The sequence below is a fragment of the Rattus rattus genome, chromosome X (assembly GCF_011064425.1).
Source record: "Rattus rattus isolate New Zealand chromosome X, Rrattus_CSIRO_v1, whole genome shotgun sequence".
Taxonomy (NCBI): Eukaryota; Metazoa; Chordata; class Mammalia; order Rodentia; family Muridae; genus Rattus; species Rattus rattus.
In genome coordinates, this window is record NC_046172.1 from 22,601,633 (window position 1) to 22,618,626 (window position 16,994).

General features: G+C 40.7%; 1 protein-coding gene and 1 pseudogene across 2 annotated transcripts in view; one reads left to right on the forward strand and one right to left on the reverse strand.

Moving 5' to 3' along the window:
• Nhs (NHS actin remodeling regulator) overlaps positions 1-16,994 on the forward strand; it is a 328,523-nt gene that overhangs the window by 44,854 nt on the left and 266,675 nt on the right. The window lies entirely within an intron of this gene.
• LOC116889431 lies at positions 2,839-2,939 on the reverse strand (annotated as a pseudogene).

Genomic DNA, 16,994 nt, shown 5'->3' on the forward strand with positions numbered 1-16,994 from the left:
CTTCCTGTGCACTCTACATAGACAGAATTGACAAGATATTTGAAGGAGTGAGCAAAATGTGATCCAAACGTACATATGGATTTCTTATCTACTTGGCTTCATGGAACACACAGACTTCACTTCTAGGAGTGAAGAGTAATGTAGAAACAAAACCACAAAGGTAGAGATTGACAAGACAGCTGAGTCGGCCTTAACAATTCTAGCCAGAGACACTGACCTTTGTTTGCCTTTTGTCTTGGTTGCTTGACTAAGACAGAGGAGAGCCCCTGCGTCTGAAAGTTTAAGGTTAGCCTTGGTAGCATGGTGAGTCCCAGTCTTAACAATAAAATGAAAATAAAATGTCCCAGCTTTAAAGACCTTATAGTGGTTTTTTCAATCGCTTGAAAATTCAAGAACTGAGACCACAGGGTTTGGAATTATGCCTTGAGTAATAGGCCTGCAGACACACAAATCCATATGCTCCATTTAATTATGAGGTTTCCATCAGGCCTCCAACTGCCATCTGCAGCTGGGGTTTGATCAGAGAAGATTCTGCCTCCAAAATACAGGAGGGGGAGCCAACCTCCCAGAAGCCCAAAACCCAAACCCCCCAAAACCCAAAACCTTCAATAATGAAAGCATAGTGCCCATGATTCTTCATTGATTTGTTTAGAATTTGCCTTGGTCCCAGGAAGAATATCGCAACATGTACTAGCTTCAGCACTGGTTTAAAATTCTGACCAGAGTCAAGATGTGGAGGAGGGAAACCATAATCAGAAGACTGCTCAAATGAACTCTTCCTCCTCCACCTAAGCTTCCAAATGAACCTCCCCTAGCCAGGTAGTCCAGTGAACTCATGAGTTAATTAAAGACTTGGCAGCGTTAGCATGAGAGCCTTGTCTGTCTTGCCTCTGGCCCTCTGTCTGCCTGGCTACCTCCTGGTTAGGAGCTCTTGGCAGTTCCCAAGCTGGGGATGAGATACCTTGGCAGGCTTGTGTGGGCATCAAAGACAGAGAGAGGATCCCATCCCAGTTTCTGGTAATTCTGTCTGTCACTGGGTTTAATGCTTGTGTTCAAAACAGTCCATTTCTCCATCTGTAAAATGGAGATAATCCATCCTCACCTTGCAGTGCTGTTGGGAGGATTAATTAGCTAATGTTCCTCAAGTGCTTTGAAGATGAAAAGGCTAAATAGTGTTAAGGCAGGTAGTGAGTGCCTGGTGGAGGTGCTTTGACTCTCCTCTTGCTCTTGTCAGCAGATGTGCTCCTCTTCACTTTCATGTATGTGCCATGGAGCAAAGTGATCAGGACAATGTCCCGGCCAACAGAAAACAAAGAGAGAGCCTCCTCACTTTATGCCTTGGCAGTACTTTAACTTACCAGTTGGCATGACTTCTGAAGTCTTTGGTTCACAATGTTTTAATCACCAGGTTTGCGTGACTGTCAAAGGTGAGCTTCATCTACATCGGAGGGAAGGAAATGGGGTTAGGAGCAATCAAGTCAGGTGGTCTTGAATTGAAAATCCCCAAAGAGAAGGATTTCTTACCATGGTGGTAAATTGTGCATGTGTATGTACATGCCTGTGTGTGTGTGTGAGTGTGAGTGTGTGTGTGTGTGTGTTTGTGTGTGTGTGTGTGTGTGTGTGTGTGTGTATTACAGTACACAACTAATCATTTTTCTTTTTAGTGTGTATGTGTGAGGCATGTATGCCTGTTTCCATGCATGTGTGTAAGTTCATGAGTGTGTGTGTGTGTATGAGTGTGTATGTGAGTGTTTGTGTTTGTGTGTGAGTGTGTATGGGAGGTGTGTGTGTGGAGTGTTTGTGTTTGTGTGTATAGTGTGTGTGTGTATGAGGTGTGTATGGAGTGTTGTGTGTATGGGGTGTGTGTGTATGGAGGTGTATGTGAGTGTTTGTGTTTGTGTGTATGAGTGTGTATGTATGAGTGTGTGGGGAGTGTTTGTGTTTGTGTATGAGTGTGTGTGTATGAGTGTGTATGTGAGTGTGTGTGTGTGTATGAGTGTGTGTGTATGAGTGTGTGTGTGTATGAGTGTGTGTGTGAGTGTGTGTGTGTTGAGTGTGTGTGTGTGTGTGTGTGTGTGTATGAGTGTGTGTGTGTGAGTATTTGTGTGTGTGAGTGTTTGGTTTTGTGTGTGTGTGTGTGTGTGTGTGTGTGTGTGTGTGTGTGTGTGTGTGTGTGTGTGTTACCAGACAGGTCATAAGCAGATGCAATTGAAAGGTATACCAAGAGAACAACCATAAGAATCATTCCTCAAGTCTGTCCACCTTTCTTTTCAAGACAGGACTTTTCGTTGGCTTGTAACTTACCAACTAGGCTACATTAGCTTGTCAGTGAGCCTCCTGTCTCTGCCTCTGCAATGCTAGGGTTATAAGAACACATTACTATACCTAGCTTTTAAAACCATGGGTTTTGGGAATAGAACTCCTGCCCTCTCACTTGTGAGGGAAGCACGTTGGCAATAGAACTGTCTGTCTTTCTCAACATGTTTTTTTCCGTCCCAGCCATTCAGTTCATCCGTTATAGCCCTAACACCTTTTACTAGGCTGGAGCTCTGAGGAAGGGGCTGGATGCAGGGCGGGGTTGAGAAGCATGTCTACAACTCTGGACCCACTACTGTTTTTAATCTTGTAATGTTCTTAGACTCCCATAAAGGCATGTTGTTCGTAATAACCACCTTGACCCTGAATGAAAAGAAAAACTGACGCTATCAGGTATGCTCAATAATTTGTTGTTCAGGTTATGATTTTTGAAATTCTGTTTAATTCTCTTGCCTAATTTTTAAAAATATGAAATATTTTAAATAAATAATAAAAACAAATAAATAAATTTTAAGTATTTTAAAAAATATTTTTTCATGAATCTGCATATCATCCTTGTGCTGGGGCCATGCTAATCTTCTCTATCATTCTGATTTTAGCATATGGGCTGTGAAAGGTAACACGTGCCTGAACTTTTTAACTAAAATTTTAGTGTGAAAAAGAGTTTAGTCTGACATTTCAGTGCATTATGTATCATTCTATTGTCTATTATCTCGGTCATTTTTGTTCCCCACTATTCTTTCCCATCCCTCCTTTCCCCCTCTCAATTGCTTCCTTCCTCCCTTAATAGTCTTCCGTATGCTTTCGTCACATACACACACACACACACACACACACACACACACTCACACACACACACAGAGTTGAGTCTACATTTCACGAGAGAAAATAAGGTACAATTGTCTTCCCAGTCTGCCTTTTTTCATTAACAAGATGGTCTCTGATTCCATCTATTTTGAGAACTTTCTCTGGTGATTCATTTTCAATAGATGGATTCCTGAAATACATGTGCCATACCACATTTTGGTAAATCAAGTCACACAAAGTTTCTTTATGAATCTTATGGAGAATCTTTATAGAAAACAAAGTATCTCATATAATCTTACAGAAACTTCTAACTGTTGGTTTTGTCAAGTGTATATGTGAGGTAGAAATGAGGCTAAATCCAAATAGATGACGTGGTAGGATCTTTCTCCAAGTGATCCTCTGGAAGGTATTATGTTTGTACCATTTTTGTGGAGCTTATCAGAGGCTCAGAAAACCAGAGAAAAGGCTGCGAGACAAGTATGTGTAGGTTTTCCTCTTTACATTGTGTCTGCTTACGATCTGTCTGGCATCCATCCTCTCAGTTTCTGAAACACAGTTCTCTGGATTCCTTTCTCTCAAAAGGCCTCTTGGCAACCTTCCGAGGGGAATGGCAGAGTTCGTTCTGATCGATGTCCGGTGAGTGGAGCTCAACCACGATGGAGCTCAACCTGTCAAACTCCAAGAGAAATGTATGTTACATATTCCAGCTGTTCTTTAAACATGCTTCCCAAGGCTCCATTTGCTAGCTGTCAGAACGATGTGGAAGAATTGCCCCAGACCTTCAGTTGTCACCAGCCACCTTTGTTTATACGCCAAGTTTTCCCTCTGTTATCCAATCAATGTTTAGTAAAAAGACCAAATTAAGTACCCTTCCTAGTGAGTTTGCAGCTCTCAGTTTGGAAGCTCTCATTCGCTTCCAAATGGAGTGCATCGCTGCTGGGAAATATACTAATAGAAGGTGAAGATTCTGCCTCTCAACATTCCTGCTTACGATCAATTAGGAAGGACTCTATTTGGAGTTCTAGGTAAGATGGACATTAGGCCAAAAGATGGCCTCTAAACTTGGTTTTCTTTGGATCTCATGGACATAGTAACTGGGAGCATTTTATGATTCAGTGCATGAAGATGTGTGCAGCCAGAATTTTTCTTATAAGCTTGGATTTTTTTCATGAGTGAGGTGTGGGGGAAGCTATTGCATCCTCCAATTCAAGAGATTAGAACTTCTCAGAAAATTTTGTGATATTTTGGAGCTAAGAATCAGCTCACAAGAACTGTCCATGTATTATCACATCTCAACGCAAGTTCGGTGACATCAGTAAGTTAGAAATCTGCCACGGCAGTATTTATATGATGGAAATGGGCAAATGCTACAAGGGGGCTGATCCAGTTGTTAAGCATCTACTAAATTGCACAGAAAATTCTCTCCTAGCATCCCTATACTCACTGAGGGAAGCCATTTAAAAGAAAGAAAGCCCTTTTGTATTGCTTGCATGGTGAGCCTGTGTAGTAGTAAATAGACAGACTGCTTTTTGTTATCTCATCTGCTGAACTCAACCCAAGCGAAAGCATCATGAGGTAGACTGGCTAACAGGGTGATGGTACTTCTCTTTGCTGCTCAGCTATGTGACAGGCCATTTTACCTCTCCAGCACTCAGCTTCCTCTTCACTATAATAAAAGTAATTTAGGTCATTAGGTAATTGCCAAGTTTCCCTCTTGCTCTGACATTTCTGCAATTTGATGAGTGCTTAGCTGCAGGGAAATACCATGTAATTCAAAAACTTGGGACCCTTCAAAGTATCCAAGCACATCAGTTACAGAAACCAACTCATCTCTTTCAATTTCCTTACTAGATCTTGGTCTCTTAGTAATTCTCCATCTCTCAGGGTTTGTACCTCCACATAGATGAGTAGGCCAAGTGGCAAGCGTAGTTACTAGATCCTTCCATTTCATGGGGCCAACACACTAAAAGCAATAATCAGTGTACATCAGGGTTGTTCGCCAAGGAAGGCTGCCTGAGTGTACATGTTTTACAAGTGGCCTATCATAGTAATGGGCTGAGGATCCAGCATCGTTGACTTAGTGACTTATCTCTTGATCAGAAAAGAAACTGCCTTTTGGTCTTAAAGGACCTCCAGCTTTGAGATGAATTGGTTTTATTTTCTGAATCCCAGATTGCATGACATCTTCTGCTTATCTATCCCCCTGACATAGCTTGGTATATTTTTTTCATCTATCTGAAGCACAAACTAACCCAAATGGATTTTTGCTAGTTCCAAGGATTTGGTGATACATGTCTAAATAACGTTTTTTCTTTAAAGTTCTGTAAAAGATGGATAGCATTAATTTGTACTGAGGCTTGAGTGTAGACTTCGTGGAATGTAGAAGGAACTAAATCCACCTTCACGAGGAACCAGAAAGAGACTGATTATAGAGGTGAGTAAATTTTTCACGGTGCTCAGGGTCTTCCCAAGATACATAGGCCCACATTTTAGCATCCAGAAGACAGCCCCTTCCAAAAATGTGCACATCCCCATGTGGCAACTCATGCAAATTGTTATTATAATTGAGTTTATGAAGCCATTTAACTCTTGAATCAAAAACCTAAGTACTTTACTGACTGTTTGCAGGGTTGATTACCCACCCCTGCCAGCCTTCTGGGCTATGTGCATTCAGTGGCTGCAGCTATAAAGTTGGGGCTGTTGACTCTACCACCAAAAGCACAAGCTACGTGAATGACTAGAAAATAAGTCACTTATTCAGCATTCAAAGTGAAAATATATTTTTCTGTCTTACATGGACAACAGACATGGGCTGAAAACCTCTTGGCTTCAGACTGCCAATAAGAAATTCAATCAGTTCTACCATTTTTTTTCTTGGAATATTCCTAAAATAGTCTTAATCTAAAAACTTGATTATATCCTTTTCATTTGATGTCTGCATTTTAGAGATTTTTAAAGATTTTATTTTGTATGTGGCACTGTTTTGTCTGCTTGTCTCTATGTGTACCATGTGCATGTCTAGTGCTCACAGAGTCTAGAAGACGACAGTATTCCTGGGATTGGAGGTGTATGGTTGTGAGCCACCATGTTTGTGGGTGCTAGAAATTAAAGCCAGAAATTAAAGCTAGAAATTAAAGTAGAGCAGCGAGTGCTCTTAAACAGCTGGCCCATCTGGTCAGCCCCTTGATATCTGAATTTTTAAGCTACAAGTTTAATTCACTACAAGCATATATTTTCCGGCACACTGTGTATTGTCCTCAGTCTAAGTATGATGTATGGACCAGGAGCATCACCGGCATCACTCTGGGAGCTTGTTACAATTGGAGAATCTTGGCTACCTCTCAGTCCATACTACATCAATCAGAGTCAGTGCTATAATAAACCCTTGGGTGATTTCTATGTACATCACACCCCAAGGAGCACTAATGTACATTGTATACGTGTGCTTTCAGTCTATCTTCATTAAAGCCTTTAAATTTATGAAACAATTACTAAGGAGAGGCACGTGACCTAACTGAAGGAGCCATTTCTTATTGTCAAGTCATCGAACAAAACAGACTTGTTTTTTTAGTCAGCGTGAGGAATCAACTTCCTTTGTCGATTGAAGTGACTGTGTTAATGTCTACACCTGGCCAGTCTCCTTTTTGCATTCTTAGTCTAAAGTGGTAAGTAGCTGGCTGAGCAAATACCCAGATAAGGCACAAGGCTGTGCTGTGAATTTCCTACCTGAACAAAATATAATACAATAAACTTGAATATTTCATATTGAAGTGTTCTTTGCTTTACCATTGACTCTTGGAATTGATACTGTCTCAAATAATCCTTTGTGGGGGGATCCAAGAGATTTGCTCATTAAAAAAGACCACACTGGTAAGAGAAAGGATAGCTGAATGAATGATACTCCTTTGTTTACCATGGTGGAAGGGAGCTTTGTGAATGGGGGGTACAGAGAAGCAGAACTTGAAGGCAGCTCCCCTCCTCTGAACATGAAAGTAGAATGTCTAGAAATTTAATCTCCTAAAGGGACCTATATGCCCCCACAGTGCTAGAAAGTGTTTGGGGACCCCAGTGATAGACAAGCCACAGTTAAAGGATGCTGGATTAGAGAATACTTAATGCAATTTGAGAGTCTTCTGTTTTTAAGTCTTTCTCTCCTTTCTGCCCTTTGAATTTGTGTGTGTGTGTGTGTGTGTGTGTGTGTGTGTGTGTGTGTGTGTATGTGTGTGTGTGTATGTGTAGAAAAATGCTTTAAACCCCTAATTCGTTATAACCAAAACTTCGGAGTGTTTTCTTATCTAATCTTTAATTCTAACCTTAATTGAATGTACCAATTATTTATTTAATATCTACCACACATCAGACCCTAAACCAAACACTGGGTATATAGAGGTGACCATTGTACACACAGGGTAATAGATACTATTCCCAAATGCACACATTGGTAGAATACTATAGAGAACTTCAAGTGTAGTGGGCAACTCCCAAAGTTATCAGTTGATCGTCCCCTTAGAGAGGAAGTTCCTATGGAAAAGACAATGAAATCTGCTAAAAATATATCTGCTTGTATGTATTGGTCTGTGTGTGTGTGTGTGTGTGTGTGTGTGTGTGTGTGTGTGTGTACAACTTACATATCAAACCATTGTAAACCTGTACTGTGCTTTAATGTTTAAGTCCCTTTGATTGGGTCCACAGTAGCATTGAGTACTTCTGTGGGAAACTTTAAGGCATGTAGAGATTTTTGCTAAAATCCAAACTCCAGCAAGACTTTCAGAAAAGGTGGATAAGGAGAAATTTACTGGTTTTTTTTTGGGGGAGGGTTTTTTTTTTTTTTTTCGGGGCTGGGGAACCGAACCCAGGGCCTTGCGCTTCCTAGGCAAGCGCTCTACCACTGAGCTAAATCCCCAACCCCAATTTACTGGTTTTGAAGCCAATCTTATAAGCTCTTGTGCTCTCTCTCTCTCTGTGTGTGTGTGTGTCTGTGTGTATTTCTGTCTCTTCCTCCTCCTCTCTTTCTTTTTGTTCAAGTCACACGAACATTCACATTTTTTAAATTGCCCATTAAGCTTGTATCCTGATACAGAGGAGAGACTTGCTGGAAGAGAAATCAGAGCTATTGAAACACTATTCTCATCCTATACTGGGGAAAAAAGCCCCAAATATATGTTAGGAAAAGGTCCAGAGCAATTCTGTTGTCCTCTTTGCACTATGGTCCTGGCTAAATTGTTGACACTGATCCTGCGGTTAGGCTTTTGATGAGTTACTACTACCATAGTAATTGTATAGTGGCCTCTCGAGCTCACCATTGTTGTCCGAGGGGCCTTTGTGCCAGTTCATCTCTCCCTTCCTATCACTGCAGCTTGGCCTACAACACTCTCCTCATTCCCTCTTCCCTAATTTGCTTAACTTGACTGAAGGGTTCATGGCTATGAGGATAGGGGATTTAGATACCTTTGAGTATATAGAGGACTTTGCTCTTCTTATGTAGCTTAGGCTGTCCTTGGACTAATTATGCTCATCCTACTCAGCTTCTCCAGTACTAGTATGAAAGGCATGAACCATTATGCTTAGCTAAGTTTGTTAATTTTTAATTGTGCTATCATTTCAAACTTCCAATAAAGTCACAGGAATAATAGAGTCCTTTCATGACACTGACATTACCTTTTATAATTTTGAAGGGGTCAGGTCTCTTCTTTCATAGAATTCTCTGTCTTTTGAATATGCCTAATGCTTTCTCATGATTATATATATTACATATATTTCCTTTTACTCCTCCATTTATTTGCTGAGTGTGAAACATTTGTTGAATTAAGAGTTTACCTCTTAACCATTGAAATCTGACAGCTCTATTGAAACATAGATCACCCACTTAAAGTATGCAATTCAGTGGCTTTTAATATATTCACAGAGGTATGCAGCCATCACTGTAATTGACTCAGAAAATTTTCATTATCCCCCTCCCAAAAGAACTCTCAAGCTCATTGGCAGTCATTCCTTATTTCTTCCTCTCTCCAAAGGCTCTGGCATAGCAACCACTGATATATTCTATTTATCTATTTTGTATAATGAGGTCACAGTGTGCAATTTTTGGTGCGTGTATCTGAGTTATTTTCCTTACTGTTATTTGACAGGTTCATTCATGTTGTAGCATATATGAATACATCATGAGAATAGTAGACTAATATTTTACTACAGGACTAGGATCTATTTCATTCATCAGAGAGTTGAGCTGCCCCGCCCCCCTTTTGGTTATTTTAAATAACAGTGCCATAAATATTGGTATGAAGATTTGAGATTTGAGGTTCATATAGCTCTGGTTTGCTATCGTCTTGTGAGTCCTGAAAGTAGGAAGAGCAGGAAGAGTCAGTGCGAATGGGAGTGTTGGTGGATCTCAACAATACCCAGCTTTGTCGGCGTCATTTTTATAGGTCTATAGAAGTTCATCTTCTGTAGCTCCTTGTGGCCTCATTTTCTGGGCTAGTGGCCCCCCCTGGATCTGGCACAACCAGAATTTTTAATATTTGCCCTCTCTTAGGGGATTACTATGAAACATGACCTCTTAGGAGGCTTGGGGGACTATCAGCCTTGTATCTGTGGGGAACACAAACCAGCTGTTCAGCTCGGTTAGCAGCTGGCTCATCTGGAACCCTCTTATAGGTTTTCTTTCCCACAAACAATGGCCCAAGTTATAGCCTTCTGGTTGCCAGCTCCTTTTAATTGGATCCTTCATTTTATAGTCTGTTATTAGCATGATGTCTGGCCGTCTTTGGAGAGCCATGTTTTTTTTTTCTTTCTAAAACTCAACAATTTAATAAGATGTTTTATAGAATCCAACAATTCATCTGTCCCATGAATAGCCAGAGGGGTGTGTGTGTGTGTGTGTGTGTGTATGTGTGTGTGTGATGTCATGGAGGAGCGCATAACACACTGAAAGGAAATTATTTTAACATAGAACCCTGAGTTGATCAGGCTAAAAACAAAAACAAACAAACAAACAAAAACAAAAGAAAAAAACTCCCTCTACTTTCCACACGGAATTTCTTCTTTTCATGGCTCCTAACCATAAATTTGGCCAAAGGCTCTTGAGGTACAAGAGCACTGATAAATGACTTCCCATGAACTTGCCATGCAGAGTGCCTGTCCTGAGTAATATCACAAGCTTTCTTAGGCTGCTCCGAGTTTGCTTTCGGCATTTTCACCTTGCTCCCTAAGCATCCTAGGAGACTGTAACATCATGGCAAAACCTGGGCTTGCCATTCTTTTTCTCTGGAACTAAAGCTTATTTCTGATTTTAGGGTACTATAGATAAAGCCGAGGGCCAGGGAGATATCTTACCCAGGGTATAGTTCTGGCTTTCCCATCTGTACAATGGGAATAAGAATGGTACCTGATGTGCGTGGTTGGGAGGACTTGGTAAGTAGGCAGATGTAATACACTGAATAGGCTCTTTGTCAGTGCCTTGCTGTATTTGTAATTACTATCCTACCGTGGCTATTGGACCAATTCAGATACCAACTCCTCTGTGGAATCGAGCCTGTATGTTTTGACCACTACTGTGTGCACAGCACTAAACATAGTGTTTGTCTACAATGAATGCTCAATAAATATTTGTTGAATGAGTAAGCAAAGGATTGCATTTTCCCATTTAGGAGCAATCCTCTGTTCCTCAATGCTTTAAGATCACTTGGCCTCTAACTTCCTTTATGGCATCTCCCACATTTAACCTTCATTGGAACTAATTGTCCTTTAAACACAATTCTCTTATCCAGGTGGTCAGCCCTTGGAGAGTAGCACCTGGACCAATTGTTTTGTGTTTCCTGTGAAACCTTGCATGGAGGGCAATAAATATTTGGTAAATAATTAATCCCCTTTGGAAACTATGGTCTTAACCCATTAAGTTGCTGTTCTATTTTTAACCAGATATAAACCCAGAGGTATATGTATGCCCTGTTGCTTTCTTTCTTTTTCTTCTAAAGGAAGTGATAAAGGTAAAAGTTGAGGATGTAGGCAACAGTGAGAGCTAGAGTCTAGTAATAAATAAGAATGTGAGTTCAGTTCCAAGAACAGGTTGGTGTTAAAGTTATACTGGAGTTCAGTAATTTCTGAAGATATATAGGCTTCATTCTCCTTACTATTTCTTCAAGTAAAGTTAATGATTTATTAAACAAGAAATAAATAAAACTGCTCTCTCCCTCTTGGTATTGTCTAGAAAGTCATGGGTTACTTCAGTTGGGTTCTGGGCTTGGAAGGCAGTCAGGAAAGCACTCACTGTTTCAGTCACTGGTGTGGCTAATGGGTGGAAATGCTGTGACAGACTGGCAGGGAGCTGGGGCCTGTCTTGTTGAGCATGGCTGGTCAAAGAGAATGAGGAGTCATTTGGAAAGTAGCCCAACATATGAGAGCAGGATTAGTCCATAGTAAGAAGGTTGGACTCCTTTCTGGGTGTTCAAAAGAAAGGTGTCAGGTTAAAAAGAAATGCAGACCAACTAGTACCCAAGAAGATTCACTTACTTCTTCTACAATTAGATAATACTCGATGAGGTGGGAAGAAGAGATTTGAATGATATTGCAGCCTTAAAGTGTGGTCTGGGGAAAAAGCTAAGTGCCTCAAATCAGAACTATAGAGTATGTCCAAGTGAGTAAAGATCACTTTGATCTTTGAATTTATGGGTTACATGTACTCCGAAGTTTTAATAAGTTGGTACAATTTATAAAATATATATTCCCATGGTAAGTTAGGTACTACCACACTCTCAGACATTAAGTCAATGAATGTTTATCATTTGCATTGCTGTCCAATATGGGTTGGCAAAATGAGACATGGATTCTCTACTCTGAATGTTCACTTAAGGCTCCAAACTCCCTTCATCTTGTTGCTCTATCCTCCCTCCAGGCCTTGGAGTCCTCTACTAGCCCTTGAATATAGCTAGTTATCCAGGTTAAGTATAGGGGAATGTGAAGGCAAGTTTTTGTGGTCCAGGATGTGAAATGGGATTCATTGCTTTTTACCTACATTCTACACTGACCAACCTCAGTTCATAAGGCTGCTCAGAGACACAAAGAGGTTGGGAGATGTAGTCTATTTATGTGCACAAAGGAAAGGCAAACGGGTTAGAGAAAAACTAGTTAATCTTTGCCACTTAAAAAGCAAATTAGAATCTTTCCCATTCGGTTGCCATAAAGAAGACTAGGGTATTTTGCTGTCATTTGGAAAATGCTTGCTTTTACTAACTACTATGAGTATGTACCCGGTAAGCACCCAGAACTGAATGTACCAAATAGTTTTGTATTGAGTATCTACTCTAAATCAGGCAAGAGATAGGGAATGGAGACACAGTACTAGAGTAGGCCCTGCCCTCTTGGAACCAGTATCTGTAAGAAGACTGAGAATTGAATGAACAAATTCCTTATGCTGTGAGGACCATGCGAAGGCAAGATTTTAGGCTAGTCTGGAAGTCTAATAATCTTCCAGAAAGAATTGGCATGTGTATTGAGACACAGAGGAAACTTAGAGCATTGGCCAGTTAAAGGGAAGTAGACCAATGTGTGCCACACAAGCAGAGCTAGCTCAGTGGTTCTCAGCCTTGATTCTACTTTGAAGAATTCTAGAGTTAATTTGGTCAATTATAACCTGGGTGGGGTGGGGACAGTGGAGCAAGCCCAGGCACTGATTTTGTCTTTATTTTTGAGGAAGCATCCCTGGTGATTCTGATGTACAGCCAGGTCAAAAGTCATTAGAATTCAAACCTAGATCAGGGGGAGGAGAGTGTCCACCTGGGGTATGTGAAAGACTGAAGACCTCTCAGAAGCATAGGTACCAAGGAGATCCCACGACAAGATGAAGGGCTCATTTCTCTCCAGAGCTCTTAGCCTGGTGGATGTTCTCCAGCAATAACACTCCTCCCACAGGGCATAACTGTCCTCTGTGCCTATGTTTGGTTATTTGGGGAAGGATAGATAAGTGCAAAGCTAAGGACCTGTGAAAAATTGTCTCTTCCTCTGACTTTCTGAGCAGAGAAGGACTAAAATTCAGGTCTTACCTGAAGCCAGTTAGAGTTTGAATTTACTGCAAACTGGGACTCCTCTTCCTGTTTACCTCATAGGTGGAAAACCTGAAAGGTGGAACCTACAAGCAAAGATAAACTTGTAGAGGGTGAGGTGGGGGGGAAGAGGACTTGTGTATCTTCACTTTTATAGCTAAATAGTTCTTCCAAACTCACACTTTATGAGATGCTACATAGAAAATTCCAAGAAAATGGACCTCCTGGACAGATGGAAGCTAGAGATTGGGTAGGAAAAGCAAAAGCTAAGATTTCCACCTACTTTTTGCATGCCTTTTAACCCCATGTAAACATAGTGGACTTTCTTGACCTTTTAAACTGGCTTTTAAGATTAAACATTTAAAAAAATGTTTTGAAGTAAATTCCTTGTCTTCCTGTCTGTGTCACCTCAGTTCAAGAGCGGTGATCAGGAAGGAGGTAATAAATGGGCAACCCCTTTCTTTTTTGGAATCCATTAATAACCAGTGTGAGGAGAGCTGAGTCTAACCTTTGCTCTCTAGCTGCTGTGAGGAGTTTTTCAAACTTGGACAAAGATTTTCCATGTTCAAAGACAATGAGTCCATTACAGTTATTTGTTTAGAAAAGGCAGCAAAGATTTGGAGGCCTCCAAGAACCAGCCTGGCCAAGTCATCTCTCTGAGTGCTGGGTTGGTTCCGTTTCTGATCCTGAGCCTGTCTAAGAAGGCTGTGGCTTCAGTTACTTCTCATGCAGCCTCATTCAACTGTGAACTGTTTGCTTTCTGACTCATACCCTGGTCTCCTGGAAATCTGTATTCTCTCCCACTCTATATTGCACAAGAAGACTTGGAGCTATAAAGTAGGCAGACTTTGGAAGGCAGTGAGCTCCTAAACCTATGGGTTGCAACCTTCTTGGATTGATATCCTGTATAGCAGATCCATTATATTACAATTCATAACAGTATCAAAATTGCAGTTATTTAGTAGCAACAAAGTACTTTTATGAGAATTTTGTTGAGAGGTTGAGGGGTCACTACAACAAAGGAACTGTACCAAAGCATCACAATATTAGGAAAGATGACAGCCACAGTCTGGAAACCCTCAATCTGAGCCCTTCTCTATGATATATCTTATGCTCAGTATAGTCTACTTGTCATCTACACACATCCTTGTAGTAGCTGTTTCTACAGATGCGGAAACAGGGTTCAGAGACTTGTGCGACTTCTCCAGGTCAGCCACCCAGTAGGGCATGAATTCCTCATCTTTGTGGAGCACTTTCTGCATGACAGGGATTATTCAAAGCATCTGACACAAAGATCTTTTCAAATCTTCATCACATCCCAATGGCAATAGGTATCCATTACCTTCTCAACATCTCAATGTAACAGATGGGGAAACTGAGACATGGGGAAGGTGGGGGTGTTTCTCAAGTTATAGCCTACCAGTTACCTCACAGTTTGATATGTAACAGTATCCCACTTCCTGAATGCAGGTGACCAGTGACCTGGATACTTTTTCTTGTGTTGTGTATGCCCCTCCCTCTCACCTTTCCATTTTTCTTTCCTTTCACCATTCTCCAGTAGGCCTGGAAGATGGCTCCATGAAAACATGAGACAAGCAAATAGAGCATGGGGAGAAGAACGTGGTCACAAGAACATAGCCGTGTACAGTTGGGTGGTGAAGTGACTAGCACTAAGAAGTCAGTCAAGGAAGAGCTGGATGAGGCTTGGAGAACACATTATAGATTTTATCAATGACTTTAAGCTTACTGAATCCAGTGGGTCTTCACCTTGAATGTGTTCAGAATCACCCAGAAGTAGATGAACTCTTCTTCCCTAACATGCTGCAAGATTCTTAAGTCAATTTTTAGCACTGAGCTAAAAGAGTTCTCCTCTAGAGAACTGTTTCTAGAACAGATTTCTTGACTCTGCATCTGAATTTGAGAACCCAGTGGGTGTGGACTGAGATCTGAGACTGTATTACTGATAAGCTTCCACTGTAGAGGCTTGAGGAGCCAAACCTCAAAAATCACTGATCTAAAACACTGAAAAAAATCACATTAGGTAAAACTTTAAAAATCTAGTATCAAGAACAAGGAGAAATGAATGATCTTTGTTAACTGCTGGATTGATGACAGTTAACAGACAAATGCTAATGTTTTGGTTACACAACACATTACATTTCTTCACTGCTCACAATACAGTTCATTGTTGGTTGATAAGAGAGTGCTCTACTCCATCGTCATTCTAGAGCCCAGACTCCTTCCACCTTATAGCTCTTCCCCCAGGCCTTACATTTCCTCCACTGGGGATATCTTAATATAACAATAGGTAAGGGAAGATTATGCTGTTGTCATAATTTAGGGTTAATGGGGAAACATAATTTCTGTTTACTTGCCATTGTCCAGAACTCTTTTATATAGATGGGTTTAGCTACAAATAAATCTGGGCAAAATATTCCAGGTATGTGCTTAGGGAGAAAAGGCAACCAATATGTCTCAAGTTTTATCATAGACCATTTGAAGGTCCACTTAGGATATGATTTGGTTGAACAAGAATATTCCTGTTGCAAATGTTTCATGCCCTCCCAAGAAAATAGTCGGCATATTCTTCAGGTCATCAGTTAATGTCATTATAGATTAGTTGTACAGCTGGGGAAAATTAAGGCTTAGACATTCTTCGTCCAAAAGCAGGATATTGGCTGTAATGTTGTAACTCCTAGTACCTATTTTTTATGCATAAAAATTGGGGAAAGTTACAGAAAAATCACTAGTCCAGTGATGAACATATGACAATGGATACTTCTGTGTTCATTGCACACATATGGACAGACAAAACCAAACTATTTTGGCACAGTGAACCTCTGTGTGTAGATGGCTATGAGGTTCAGTTTTTGAAGAATGAGAGCACAACTTTGCTTTCAACAGTTCTGAAGCCTATGTGCAATGCCTCAAACTGACCATAGAAAACAAGTCCAAGCCAACAAGGCTATGTCATGGAGGGGCATGGAATCTAGAACTTAAGATCCATTAAGTACTTGTTTTGTTCTCTTCCTGCAATCAAAGCAGTTCCCCAGCTGAGTAACTTTCAGGTATGCATTGTCTCAGTCTCCTTATGTGTAACATGGGAATAATCATATTATTTGTTCCACTGGGTATTTGTGACAATGGAATTAGAAGGTTAGGGGCTATTTGAGAGTTTTCCTAGTCATATTTGGCATTATCTTCTTCCTCTTAGTGTTATTATTTGATACCAATATGAATAGGAAAGTTTTGAGCACACAGAACTATTTTATTCGGTTTGAGGATAGCCACCCTGGGCCTGCCAGAATTCTGACCTCTCTCCATAGTCCTATGGTCCACTAATGATGCTATAGCCCCAAACTGTTGATGGGTTCAACAGTAGTATGAGAGAAGAGGTGGCAACGTCCTCTGAACTTGTTTTCAAGGCTTTGCCTATATGTTTGACTAGTGAGGCATGCTGACTGAATCTAGCAGTAGAGGTGAAAGTCTCCCTAGCTTTATCATGGCAGTAGCAATGCCACATCCTGTCCCTGCACAAACTCCCTTCATTCCACCTTGTTGCTCGTTTGCCTCATGTCTAGGCCCTTCAAAAACCTTTTCTCCTCTCTCATTCAAATGGTGTAATTGTGAATGATTGAAACCACATTTTAGTATGTGTCAAAATCAGTTCAACTCTTAGAAAGAAATCATAACATAAATTGGATCATATATCCTGAGTGGGTGCCCCAGCTAATTCATTTGTTAGACTGTTCAGCTCCATAGGATTATGTGAGTGTTTACTCTTAAGCAGTTACATGTGGGTCTCATTAATGCACACACTCTGGCTTGCCTTGT